The sequence below is a fragment of the Aethalodelphis obliquidens genome, unplaced genomic scaffold (assembly GCF_003676395.1).
Source record: "Aethalodelphis obliquidens isolate GAN/ISIS:26980383/991018 unplaced genomic scaffold, ASM367639v1 scaffold37, whole genome shotgun sequence".
NCBI lineage: Eukaryota > Metazoa > Chordata > Mammalia > Artiodactyla > Delphinidae > Aethalodelphis > Aethalodelphis obliquidens.
In genome coordinates this window covers 14,285,396-14,299,122 of record NW_020837981.1, presented here as the reverse complement: position 1 = coordinate 14,299,122, position 13,727 = coordinate 14,285,396, and the positions used below count along the sequence as shown (strand labels likewise).

The 13,727-nt window shown below is 51.4% G+C and overlaps 1 protein-coding gene across 3 annotated transcripts in view; it reads right to left on the bottom strand.

Annotated features, from left to right (window-relative positions):
• LRRC20 (leucine rich repeat containing 20) overlaps window positions 1–13,727 on the bottom strand; it is an 84,658-nt gene that overhangs the window by 2,279 nt on the left and 68,652 nt on the right. For 2 of the 3 annotated variants that reach the window (XM_027130006.1, XM_027130011.1), the window contains one exon: window positions 11,760–13,601. The exons of the other annotated variant lie outside the window; for it this stretch is intronic. The gene's annotated coding sequence lies outside the window, so the exon portion shown is untranslated. Of the gene's footprint in view, window positions 1–11,759; window positions 13,602–13,727 lie in introns of those variants that run through there. 3 annotated transcript variants of the gene reach the window in all.

Here is a 13,727-nt window from a genome sequence, read left to right as displayed (position 1 = left end):
CTATTCCGTATTATGTGGTGAACCACCCCCAAATCTCGTGACATGGCACTGTGGCTTAGGAATCTGAGTGGCCCTTCTGCAGGTCTCTCATGGGATCACTCATGCAGCTGTGGTCATCTGATGGCTCAGCTGGGGCTGGCAGGTCCAAGATAACCTCCCTCACAAGGCTGGTGGTTGGTGCTACGGTGTCTTAGTTCCCCTCCATGTGGCCTCTCATCTTCCAAGAGGCTAGACTGGGCTTTTTTTTTTTTTTTTGGTGATACGCGGGCCTCTCACTCTTGTGGCCTCTCCCGTTGTGGAGCACAGGCTCCGGACGCGCAGGCTCAGCAGCCATGGCTCACGGGCCCAGGTGCTCTGCGGCATGTGGGATCTTCCCGGACCAGGGCACGAACCCGTGTCCCCTGCATCGGCAGGCGGACTCTCAACCACTGCGCCACCAGGGAAGCCCTAGGTGGTCTCTTTCTTAACGCTAAGGTTGATCAGTGGGCTTAGCTGATGTCAGCCTGATCCCTCCACTGTCAAGTTCCCCATTAGCTTTTCACCAATGTTTTCAGCAGGAGCCACTAACAATTATTGCCTAGACTCCTCATTGCATCTCGAATACAATCCAAACTCTTTACTGCATGGTCTGATTCCTGTTGTCATCACTGGCCTCACCCCCTGCTACTCTCCCCTTTGCCCTTTGTGCTCTGGTCACCTCGTGATGCCTCCAACACATTCTTGCTCTTTCCAATCTCAATGTCTTTATCTCTTTCGATTCCCTCTGCCTCTTCTCTTCCTTTAGCTGTCAATTAAACATTGTCTTCTCGGAGAAGCCTGTACCCGATTACTCTATTTAATTTAGGTGCCCCATTATTATCTCTCACAGCATCCTGCTTATTTTCTTCAATCTGCCGATATTTTATTTGTTTCCAGGTTTATTGGTTTTTTCCTCCACCTTTGAAAGTCAGGTCCTGGAGAGCAGGGATCTTCACTCTTTCGTTGGTGGTCATATCCGCAGCATCTCGTCAGGGCCTGACAACTGTAAATGCTTTACTAAATGGTTGTTGAATGGATAAATATTTGTATGAGGAGAAAAAGGAAGGAAAGACAAATCCTGACATCAGGTGACAGGGTCCTGCTCAAGGCTGGCATTTCTGGTGTTGGAAGGCCTTCTCCAGGGTCCTCTGGAAAGAACTCCGCATCACAGAGTCTGCTGGGAGCCTCCCTAGATAGCTCACCCTTGATGAGCCTCAAAAATCAACCCGCATGACTTGGGGAAATCTGTGGGTGTGGATGGGTAGAGGGAATTGCCAGAACCTGCCCAGCTAAACTCTAGTCTGCCTGTTTCCCCCACTGCCTTTCATTTGGCCCTGAGAAGTCTGGGAGCAACCCTGCCCATCCCTGGACCTTGAGCCTGAGCATCCGTCTCTATACTTAGGCCAGTCTCTGGCATTTATTCTCAAGGAGAAAAACTGCTTCCTATTCCTGGCAACTCCCCTGGCCTGTGGTGAGATGGGTTGGAGGCAGGCAGGCCTCCCACCCGACCTGGGCCCCAAGCCAGCAGCCGGAGACCTCATTAACAACTGGCCTCGTCCTTCCTGGGATCTGCCTGGTGCCTTTGTGGATACACTACAGCCTGTGAAAATTTCATCCACTGAACCCAACTGAGCCATTCCTCTACTCGGGGAGCTTCCTGGAGGTCTCAGGAAGCTGAGATATGGTTATCTCCAGGGCATTCTGATGATCTCAGAGATCAAGCTGTGAGCCACTGAAAGTTTGGGGCCAGAGAGAAGATGGGGGGGCACTGGTTCTCAGTGTGTGGTCCACCGCCAGCAGCATCAGCTTCGCCAGGAACTTGCTAGAAATGCAGATTCTCAGGAATCACCCCCGATCTAGGGAACCAGAAACTCCAGGGAACCAGAAACCAGGTATCTCTGTTTTAACGCATCTTCCAGGTGATTCTGATGGACACTCCAGTCTGGGAACCACAGATAAAGGAGTTGGACCAAAGACCCTGAAGGTAGTGGATGCACACAGACTGGAAAACCCCGGCTCTCCTTCCTGGTGACTTCAGGCAATAGATGGAATATCTGTGTCCCCTCAAAATTCATATGCTATAACCTTTTCCCCAGTGTGATGGTATTTGGAAGTAGGGCCTTTGGGAGGTATAGTTGACCCTTGAACAACACATGGGGTGGTTAGGGGCTCGGACCCCTGTGCAGTCGAAAATCCGAATAGAACTTTACAGTCGGCCCTCCGTATCTGTGGGTCCACATCCACGGATTCAACGAGCCACAGATCGTTCAGTACTGTAGTACACATCTACCAAAAAACAATATCTGGGTATAAGTGGGCCAACGCAGTTCAGACCCATGTTTTTCAAGGGTCAACTGTAATTAGGTCATGAGGGAAAGCTCTCATGAATGGGATTAGCGCCTTTATAAAAGAGATCTCAGAGAGTTCCCTTGCCCCTTCCACCACCTAAGGACACAGGGAGCCCGTGTGTGAACTAAGAAGCGGGTCCTCACCAGACACTGGATTGGCCCCTCGATCTTGGACTTCCCAACCGCCAGAACTGTAAGAAGTAAATTTCAGTTGTTTATAAACCACCCAGTCTATGGTATTTTGTTATAGCAGCCCAAGCTGACTAAGACATCGCCTCATCTATGTGGGAACTTATTGTTCTCATCTTTAAAGTGGAAACACACAATTCCTGGCTATGACCTCGGGTAAGTCATCACCCCTCTGGAAACCAAAGTCTTCACTGGCAAAATGGAGATAAGCTCACACTTACTGAAAAGAGTGAGATAACGTAAGAAGAGAACTCGGCGAAATATGGGACACATGGCACTCAATACGTGTTAGCCCAGCAGCAGCCCTACTGACAGTATTAAACTGCACCATGAACCTGAGCATGATATTTTTATAATACTTTTAGTGTGGGCCTCCCTGCAAAGCCTGAAAGATAAATCAACACCAAAATGAAGTTCCTGAGCACAGAATCCGTCTGGGTACGCCTCTGAGTTCACAGCTCTCCCACTAATACCTTCATCGTTATAGCCACCTGCTTGTCTGTCCCGGTACCACCACCTAGGAGCTCAGCCCCAGACTAGAGACCTGGGTTCACCATTCAGCACCCACTTCCCAAAAGCCTCCTGGGTGAACACAGCCTGGGCCATGAGCCACTGGGGACCCACAGAAGAACACAACACAACACAGTACAAATGACTAATGAACACATGAGACAAAGAAGTTCTTTTGTAATCAGAGAAATGCAATTTTAAAAGAACACAGGGGTAAGCTTTCCATCAATCAGATTCACAGAGAGGAAAAGCGCTCAGTGACGCCAGAGGGTGGCTGTGCACTGTGGGGCGTTGGAGAGACACACATCCGCTCAGCCTTTGCAACTGGGGCACATCCATTCAGCACCCTGACACCAGACTCACACCCGGAGCCAGGCGTTCCACTTCTAGGGATTCACCTAAGGAATAGAACAAGTTCTGATGGTGTGAGGGAAAATACTGGCCAAGGTTGAAATGCTTACAAAATAGTATGTACACGCATTATAAACTGTATTGCGTATAAAAGTGTGTGTGTGTCATTCCAAACAAATGACGAAAAATAAACAAAAAAACGTTAACAGTGTATATTCACAGCGGGTGTTTTAAGCGACTCTTATTTTCCTTTTCACTAAACTGAGTTTTAACCATTCTAATCAGTAGGAAACTGATAAATATGATTAAAATACTCACTACTTCAGTGGTTCTCAACTCTGACAGTGTCTCTGGCAGCATTTCTGGGGGCACGGAAAAGCAGAACCCACCTGGACTTCCAAGAAGCTTCTGTGTCCCGTGCTGGAGGGACACCAGCTAGCTTGCTCCTCTCCCCTCCTCTCTCCAGTGACCTTCCCCCGCATGGGCCACTTCCCCACAAGTCACCCATCACCAGGCAGTGTGAGCAGACATCCTCCCAGCCTCTGGCCTCCCTCAGCCACGGAGCTCCCAGGCCGGGCAGGCAGCTGTGGAGGCTTCCAGGGGCTCTGAGGACGCCGCTAGACTGGGGCTGGGCTGGGAGTGGGGTGGGGACTGCTGTCCTCTGCTGTCTTACTGCACAGCATACCACGCAGCCCAGGCCCAGGGTGGAAGGCCTGAGGGGGACTACTGCCCACTGACCCCAGCAGCTCTGCAGGAGGCTGGGCAGACTGCGGTGTCTGTCTGCAAGCCCTCAGAGACCACCCAGATCCTATTTTTGGGCCAGCCACCCAAGAATACCTCCTTCTGCCCTCCTGTCAGTAATCCGGCCAGTCCGTGACCCTTTGCTCAATGAGACCTGGTAAGCACACAGCTTCTAGGCCAACTCTGAGGGACAGAAGGTTCTTCCTGTTGTTGAGTTGAGTTGTCTTACTGTAACTTGTCCCCACCTGCCCCAGTTCTGCTCCCTGAAGCCACACAGAACAAGAATGGGCACCTGTCCCCAAGGTCATCCCCCTCTCCTTGCCATTTTTCCCACCCTGAATATCTCAGTGTCTCTTCAGCAAGCAGGATTCTAGACCTATCTCACTGTCAATCCATTTTGATCTCCCCAGAAACTTTCCTCAAGGTTACAAACCAGATCTCCCCTATTTGAAATGTATGCAATTGATTTTGGGGGGGACCTAAATTCAGGACTTTGCATTTCACTTCCATTTACATTTCACTTTCTTGGTTTTGATCCAGCATTCCAGAATGTTCAGATACCCTTCATTTAAATCTTGAACTGTTGCCATGTGGGTGTCATGGCTCTTATCCACAGATTTGATGAGCATGCCTTTTATTTTCCCTCTAAATTACTTAACGTCATGTCAAGGTCAGAGTCCGAGGGACCTCTAAGCTGCATTAAAGTCTTAATGAAAGCCCCGCCATCAGTCCTCCAGCCCCCTTCCCGCAACCCTCCATCAGTTCACAGGGCTCTCATGAGAGAACTTAGCAGGGTCCTGCTGAAATCTCCTAATTCATCTTTCTACCTCTTGGAAACCCAGTCTGAAAGAGGAAATGTGGTAGGTTTAGCCTGATCTGTTCTTGGTGAGCACTAATATGTTCCTAATGACCACTACATCATTTTCTTTCTTTTTGAAAAAGATTGTTTTGTTTTTAAAAAAAAACAATGTGCTTTCTATAGAGCAGTTCGGAGCACGACAAAAGAAGAGAGTAAAATAAACATCCCTGAAATTTCACACCCAGAGATGACCCTCATGGCCGACGCGTTTGTGATGCTCCCAGACACATCCCAAAGATTCTGGCTGGGTGGACAGTTCCCTGCACTTCCAGTGCCTCAACAAGCCTGCACCAGGGCTCTCTCTGGCTTGCTTTCTTTGAAGCCACAAACGGGAACAACCTAGGCGTGTGGGAGTACAGCCAGGGGAGAGGAACAAACAGCAGTCAGCTCCCCATCTTGCGTGGTGAAAATCTCAGGTGCATTCTGCACTTTTCTCAGAAGGCGACCAGAGAGAGAGAACCCTACTGGCCCATAGCTGAACCCAGCTCATCCACATGCCTGGTTCTGGTTCTTGCCTTTTCTCCCTTTCCCATCTTACTCTCCTGACCTCTGCTCCCAGGCATAAGCTCTCTTAGGGTGTGCTTTCAGAAGCAGGAGCCCCCAAAGATGTTAGTGACCATCTCTTTGCACATACTTTACATATACATCCAATAATAAGCCTATGTAATTTTGCATAAAGGGGATCATACTAAACATGTGTTCTAAAACCTGCTTTTTAAAAAATTACTCACAGTAGGCAGTAAACATATTTTCATGCCAGTAAATGAAATCCTAAACACAGTTCTTAATGTCTATACAGCATGCCGTTGCAGGTGTTCTCATCGTTTAATTTACTTAATTTATGGACATCTGGATGACTCCCGATTCTGCAGTGTGATGAGAATGCTTGGGCACATATCTTTGCAAGCGTACAGGATGGCAGCCTTTGAAGAAAATTCTTAGATGTGGGATTGCTTTATTGTCTCCTAAGTGTTCACTGTATGTTGGATCATTTATTCCGGAATTTTAATAGAGGTCAATATCAATCTGAGCAGTTTAGGGTTTTTTAAATCTACCTTTCCTTCCTCTCTGAAAATCGGGACATTTGCCCATCTTCAGTTTTCTGGCACTTCCTTCATTCCCTGTCATTTCCTCTAAGGCAATAATTACATCTGCAAATGGCTCCAGGTCCCTGGGATGTCATTTGTCTGGGCTTGGATTGTATGTGGCTTGACGCCTTATCCAATCACCTATCTTGGGCTTCAATTTCCTCCTTCCACCATTTGAAGTAAAATTGCCTGTGCCCTGCGCTGGCTGCTCTCCCTGGTGCGTAAAGGTTACGGGCACCACATGCCCAAGCCCCGAGCAGGTTCATTTGCTATCCTTACGTAGACTTTGAAAGCTCTTTGCTCTGTCTTCACCAGTTTTCCTTGGCTTCCGTTCACTGACACTTCGGTTCTGCATTTCTCATTGTATCTTGTGTGTGTGCACTTTTCAACCCTAACTCACTGGAAAGCTACAACTGCAGCTGCACACGATGTTCTGTAAAACTCCCTTTTCTCTCTTGCCAGCACTGTTTGCAATGCCTTGCTTGGCATTTCTGGGTTTTATTACCTCCTGGAGCAGCCTTCTTTTACAGGTATGATTTTGTTCAACACATCTTGTCTTATTTTACCCTCACAGCCACTCTGTGAAGCCAGCTGAATGTAAGTTTCTCCATTCAAGAGATGGGTAACCAGTAGCACGGAGAGGTTTAGGCAAAACCCCAAAGACACCCAGCAAGCCAGTGGACCAGCCCTCAGTCCTCCAGTTTCTTTGCCCAAATATGGTTTCCCTTCCTACACTGGCTGAGAGGGGCATCTGGACCCCCACCTGGTAAGGCTGGAGGAAGCAGCCTTATGCCTGGGGTCCCTATCCCTTAAAGTCCTGGAGGTCAGGTCCATAGTTCCCTCTCCTTTCTCCCAGGGAGGGAAATTCTGCATTGAGCTCTTGTGTAGAATTCCATCTCTGTGACTTTCCCTGCTGGAAGGGATGGCAATTACTCTAAAGCTAATAGGTAAGCTGTCCTCAGCCGGTTTCAAAGGAAACCATGCAGGAGGGAGCGTCCTATGCACACAGGGACAGAGGCTTCCAGGTTTTTTACCCCCTCCCTCTCTCTCTCAGTTTCTCACACATACATATTAACGCACACACACTACAGAGCCCTCTAGGTCTTTCTCTCTCTCCCTCTCTCAGTGTGTGTGTCTGTCACACACACACATACCCACAGTGTCACAGTGTTGGGCTCTGGACAGCCCCCGATGAGACCCCCCCCAGTCCCTTTCCTGTCTCTTGGCTCACTGCTCCTTAGTCGGTACCCCCCCCCCCCCCGCCCCCGCCCCCGCCCCAGCCCCGGGGTCACTCACCCTCCATGTTGCCCACTCCGGCCCGCTCTGAGACAGTCACCAATGGAGGGAGGCAGCGGGCCCCTGTGAGCCTGCAGAGGACAGCGGGTCTCCGTCGCTGGGCTGCTGGCACGCGCCCCTGCCTCTGCGCTTCGCGGTTCTGGTCCAGGGCCCGGCGGAAGCGCACGGAGGGGCGTGCGCTCGCAGGCCCCAGCCCTGCGCGGGGTCTCGCTCCCCTTGCCGCCCGGAGGCGGCCGGGCAGCGGCCGGGGCTGAAGGCTCCCGAGCAGCGCAGCTACCCTCCCGGCTCTGCTGCCCGCGGCCCGTTGCCCGCTGCCCGCCCTCCCCGTCCAGAGGGAGGGGGATCGCGCCGCGCCGTCGCCATGGCACCCGGCACACGTTTGCCTGAGCAGCGCCCCCTGCCCGCAGCATCCGTCCGAGCCTGGGCGCCCCGGGTCGCCTCCCAGATGTGACTCCCTCCGCAGGGACGGAGCACCCCTCCAAAGTAGAGGACAACCCACTGACCGCTGCAGCCCTGGCCGCGACATCCGATAACTCTGTGTCCCTCTCCCCGTGACTCCCATCCCAGCGCCACTCTTCATCCTCGTCTCACCCCAGCCTGACCCCCAGCCACCCAGTCTGGTGTCCAGGACCCTGAGGCCCTCCTGAGAAGGGGATGGAGGCAGCTGTGATACACAGGAGGGCAAGGAGAGCAGGGACAATGTGTCAGTAGATGACCACTGACTCTGGAATTAAGTGGCCAGGGGCTCACCAGATGTCTACCCTTGGACAAGTGTCTTACCTGCACCTGAGCCTCAGTTTCTGCATTTGTGAAATGCCTTTTAGGGAAGTAAATGAGATGACGTCAAAGTTTCTGCCCAGCATGTAGTAGATGCCCAACAAATGGTCCGTTGAGCTGGGTAGGAGGCCAGCTCCCTCCCACCATTCTAGCCCCTGTCAGGCACCACCATAGACTTTTGTCACATGAATGATGAGCCCAGGTTCCAGGCAGATGGAAGAGAGTGAACGTCCCATTCTTCCCATTATTGGGGATTAGGGGTTTATTCTGGGGGTCTCTGGGCAAACGGTTCCTACCAGGCTTCTTCCTAGTCTCCCTTCTCCCTCTAGCCTGTCCTCTGCCCCAAATGGCTGGCAGAGTCTCAGGACTGGAAGGGCCTTAGAGGTCACTGAGTGTAACCCTGACCTGGGCAGGTGTCCCCATCCTAATGCCCAGCAGTGGGTTCTCTGCCTTCACATCACTCTCTTTTCCCCAGGACAGCCCTTCAGAGAGCTGGAGGGAGGGAGGGCACCCTCTCAAGTCTGCCCTTCTGCAGGTGAAACACCTGGGTTTCTTTGGGCTTTTTGCTTCCTGTGATTTGCCTCAGTTTCATCTGTAAAATGGGGATAATGTCTATCCCCTAGAGTTATTGTGAAGATGACAGCAGTTCCTCTGTGTAAAGCTCTTGGAATAGTGCCTGGCTCCGAGTAAGAGCTCAATAAAAGTTAGTTATCATATCATTCCTATCTTGAGTCAACCTTCCTGTGGAAGTCCTCGCAGTTCTTGAAGTCTCCCTGATAGGACCCAGAACTGCGACAAGTCATATCAAGCCCCCCTGACCAATGCAGAGTTCAGCACAAGGCTGTACAATCTGCACAGTCCAGCACCGCCATTTACTGTATGTGTGACTTTGGGAAAGTTATACAACCTCTTTGTGCCTCAGTTTCCCTTCATCTAAAAACTAGGGATAATAATAGTGCCTACCATTTAGCAAAGCACTGACAACAGGGCCTAACATAGAAGGTGCTCCATAAATATGAGCTCTGTTGATGTGGGCGCCAGGCTTTGAATAGTTCAGTCCCACCTTTTCCCGGCTCCTCTTTCTTCCCCTCCCTTTCTTCTTTCTCTAGCAGCCACATCATTCTGGTGCATTAACTTAAGCCTGTGCTCAATTCCCCCACCTGGTCTTTTTCATTTAAATCATTCTGGATCACAGAGCCTCTCTTCCTTCCTTCCCCCTCCTCTTCTACAGACTTCTTTCTTTCACCATCGGAACCTTTGGACCGTGCCCAAGTACACGTGGCACCATTCGAAACAAACTCAGTGGTCCAGCCTTTGAGGGCCAGGCAGGGCAGTGCCGTGGATGCAAAGACCTGGGTGTGAATTCTGTCTCCACCATTTATTATCTGTGTGGCCCTGCGTAAGTCGCTTAACCCTCTAGCCTCATTTTCCCCATCTGTAAAATGGGATTTATCATCTTCTCAAGGCTGCTGTGAGGATAAAAAGGCAAGTACCACTGACACAGTGTCCTTCCTTATCCCCAAAGTTATGGGTGGAGGCTACACAGATAGATTGGGTAAAGGTCTTTCCATGAAGATTTAAAAAGTTTCTCCTCTCACTCCCCTCCCTCCTCCAAAGGGCCTCCCGGGAAACCTGACTGCCACTGCTCTATTTCAGATCATGCCTACTCCCAGGTTCACCTGCCTGTCAGTCTGAGGTACTGCCCAGCCCCAAACCTTCAGTCAAGCAGGCATCGTCACTCTTCTTTTACAGGTGAAGCTACTGAGGTTAAAGACTTACCCAATATTACACAGCTGGACAGTGGAGGAAAGAGGCAGAACATTCCTCTGGATTCCTAGGGCATTGGCCCTTCTGCCCCCCACCCCAGCCTACCGTCAAGGTTCTTGGTCCTCTGGGAGCATCTGAGAAACTATGAGTGCAGTCATCCAGGGCACAGAAGCAATCCCTGTTCATCTCGAGGAGCCCCACCACTTCCTTGCCCTTCAGGGCTTCCCGCTATGCCCATTCTGGCCAAGCCCTTGGCCTCGCCCCTCATGCTCAGGGGAGCTGCTTCCCATCCCACCCCACCCCCAACAGCTGTGGCTGGGTTCAAGTGCTGTGCCCCAGGGAGCCTTTGCACAGACAGCCTCACCTTCCTGGGAACTGATTTCCATCTGAAAAGCTGGATGCCAGGAGCTGGCAGGAGGGCAGTGGGATTGAGAAGGTCCTTGAAGAGAGGAGCATTTCCTGTGCTAACTGGAATAGATGTGGACCCCTGCTTGGAGAAGGGTCTGAAGGGAATGGCGGGGGAGGAGGTAAAGGGTGATCTTTTTTTTTTTTGCGGAGCACAGGCTCCGGACACACAGGCTCAGCGGCCATGGCTCACGGGCCCAGCCGCTCCGCGGCATGTGGGATCCTCCCGGACCGGGGCATGAACCCGCGTCCCCTGCATTGGCAGGCGGACTCTCAACCACTGCACCACCAGGGAAGACCAAGGTGATCTTCTTAAATCAAGCTTTCTGGGGGCACAGAGGGAGGTCAGAGGGGCAATCGCATGACTGAAGGACTGCCTTTCTCCTTGGAGAAAGCAAAACAGGAACGGCCAGCCAAGGGAGGGAAGGTTTAATGGGCTGTGGTGAACTTGGAGGAACTGAGGCCTAGCCAAGCAACCTGGCTGAAGTCCAGGCTGGCAGTGTGCCATGTGTTAGGCTGTGTGATGCTGTGTCTGGGAGTCAGGAGCCTCCGGTTCTAGAACAAGTTCTGCTTAGTGTGTAACCTTGAGCAAGTTACACAGTTGCTTAAGTCCACATTCTTGGCATCAATGTGAAAACAGAGGTGGAATTAGAAGGAAATCATTTGGCGATCCCTAATCTGCTCCCAGGGGACACAAAGCTGGAAATCCCACCTCTTTTTAAATCTGTTCATCATCCCTCCCCTGTCCTGCTGGCCGCTCCTCCTGCTGTGCTGTCCTCCTAGGGAAAGACACCCCTCCGCACAGGCTGAACATTAACCAGGTGTCAGACTTGGGGGCCCACAGGGGCGGGGCAGGTGAGGCCAGCGCATAAGTGAATGTGGCCAGGTGTGGCCACTAGGGCACTCCTGCCTGGCTTCCAGATCCAGGAGATCACTGCCGTCAGAATGTAGGCTCAGGGTTGCCAGGTTTTCTGATTTTTCAGAAGCCAGAAACCCAGGTATTTTTCATGAAAAATTTCAGCTCCCAATTTAAAATTATTGAGAAACTTAACTCAAAATTACTTCTAAACATTGTGCAGGCCAAACAAAATACATCTGTGGGCTGAATTCAGCTCAGGGCCCTTTTGCAACTTCTTTCTTTTTTTTTAAATTAATTAACTTATTTATTTATTCTTGGCTGTGTTGGGTCTTCGTTGCTGCGCATGGGCTTTCTCTAGTTCTGGCGAGTGGGGGCTACTCTTCGTTGTGGGGCACGGGCTTCTCATTGAGGTGGCTTCTCTTGTTGTGGAGCACGGGCTCTGGGTGCGTGGGCTTCAGTAGTTGTGGCATGCGGGCTCAGTAGTTGTGGCACATAGGCTTAGTTGCTCCGCGGCATGTGGGATCTTCCCAGACCAGAGCTCAAATCCATGTCCCCTGCATTGGCAGGCGGATTCTTAACCACGGTGCTACCAGGGAAGCCCGGCAACTTCTTAAATCTCTACAGGCCAGTGGTTCTCAACCTTGGCCGCACCTTAGAATCACACAAGGGAGCTTTTAAGAAAAAAATCCACCAGTGCTGGGACCCAGTGCAGACCAATTGAATCAGAGTTTCTGGCAGGCAGGGCCTAGGAATCAGTATTTTTTCAAAACTTTCCAGGTGATCCTAATATGCAGGCAAGGCAGAGCCCCACTGCAGGACCCACTGCAAGTACCAAAATTACACTTTGGCACTGCCTATCACAGGGACTTTGAGAAGGGGAGAGGGGATCACAGAGTCATCAAAAGCCAAGCTTCTCAAATGTTAATATGCCCATGGATCCTGTGGGGGGTTAAAATGCGGATTCTGATTCAGAAGGTAAGGGGAGGGACCCAGCCTCTGCAGGTGTGACACGCCCCCAGGTGCTCTTGATGCTGAGAATCACGCTCTGAGGAGAGAGAGTCCCAGCCAACCGCTCAGCTTTGTCTATAGGAATCCCCTTCGCAATCCTGTCAAGGGTTGGAATAGGATCTCAGGGAGAGGGTGATGCTAAGCCAGAAACAATGCTCTCCTTCTGATGGGATTTCAGGCACAGTGACAGGCTAGCGGGGGAGACTGGGGGATGCCCATCCTCCCTCAGGTCATGCATACTGGCCATCCGCCACTCCAAGGGATGGAGGAACAGTGGGAGGCCAGTGTGCCTGGAGTACAGTGAAGAAGGGGGAAGCAGTGAAGCCCAGAGAAGTAATGGAGGGAAGACCATGCCGGGTCTTAAAGTCCACTGTAAGGACTTGGCTTTTGCACTGGAGAGCCCCTGTGGGACATGGACAGACAGTGGCTTAGGAGTTAAAAGGATCCTCTGGGGAATTCCCTGGCGGTCCAGTGGTTAGGACTCTGCACTTTTGCTGCCAAGGGCCTGGGTTCAATCCCTGGTCGGGGAACTAAGATCCCACAAGCCATGCAGCACGGCCAAAATAAATAAATAAAAATAAAAGGATACTCTGGGTGCTGTGTGAGGGAGAAACAGAGACCCATTAAGGTGCAGAGGTGTGGGCCCTGCTTTGGGTCTGGTTGACTGGGGCTCAGGTGGGCCTGGAATCTGCATCTAAAAAGATCCTAGTGACTGGATCTCTTATACAGTCCAGACATCCCTTGTACAGCTCCCGGAGCCCAGGCACGTTATTTTCTAGGTAACTGGCGTCGATAAGCTAGAATGCGTTTTGGCTGGCACCACTGGAGTTGTGTGGTGTGGCGGTCCTGCAGGGTCCACCCCTGAAGACACCCTAATTTAAGTGCTTCCTGTCTACAGGAGAGAGGGTGCCAGGGTGCTCTTGGCTGGTCAGAATCTGGATGTACAGAGTAGCAGGAACCCCAACTGGCTCCTGGCCAAGGCCTTGAATGCCTCATTGTCCGGAGTTATTAGTTGTCCTTGGCAGCCCGAGGCAGAACTTCATAGATCCCTGAACTGTGAAGATGGGGGGAGCGGTGAGCTGTCAGTCTTCTCATTCCCTGTGGGAATCAGCATCCAGATGAGCCCATCAACATCCAGATGTGCCCCAGGGATGTGTGACAAACAGCTCTGTGCTCGTCTGAGAGAGGCAAGGTTCTTGTCAGGGCACTAAAGCTGTCCACACAAGGGCAGGTGTAAGTGTAAGCAGATGGGTGAGGAAGCTCTCGGGTGTGTGAAATGGGCAAAATGCTGATCACCAAGGGCTACTTACCTACACCACCTGTGGCATTATAGGAGGCAGTCTTTGCACCCATTTTACAGATGAGGAAAGCAAGGCTCAGAGGCTCTTCACAGGAATGTGATGGGAGAAGGAACGTGTGAGTTGGAAAAAGCAATCGCTTCTCCCACCCGAGCCAGCCTCCCAGTTCAAACCCCAGCTCTGCTCCTTCCGAGCCACACACCAACCCCCAAG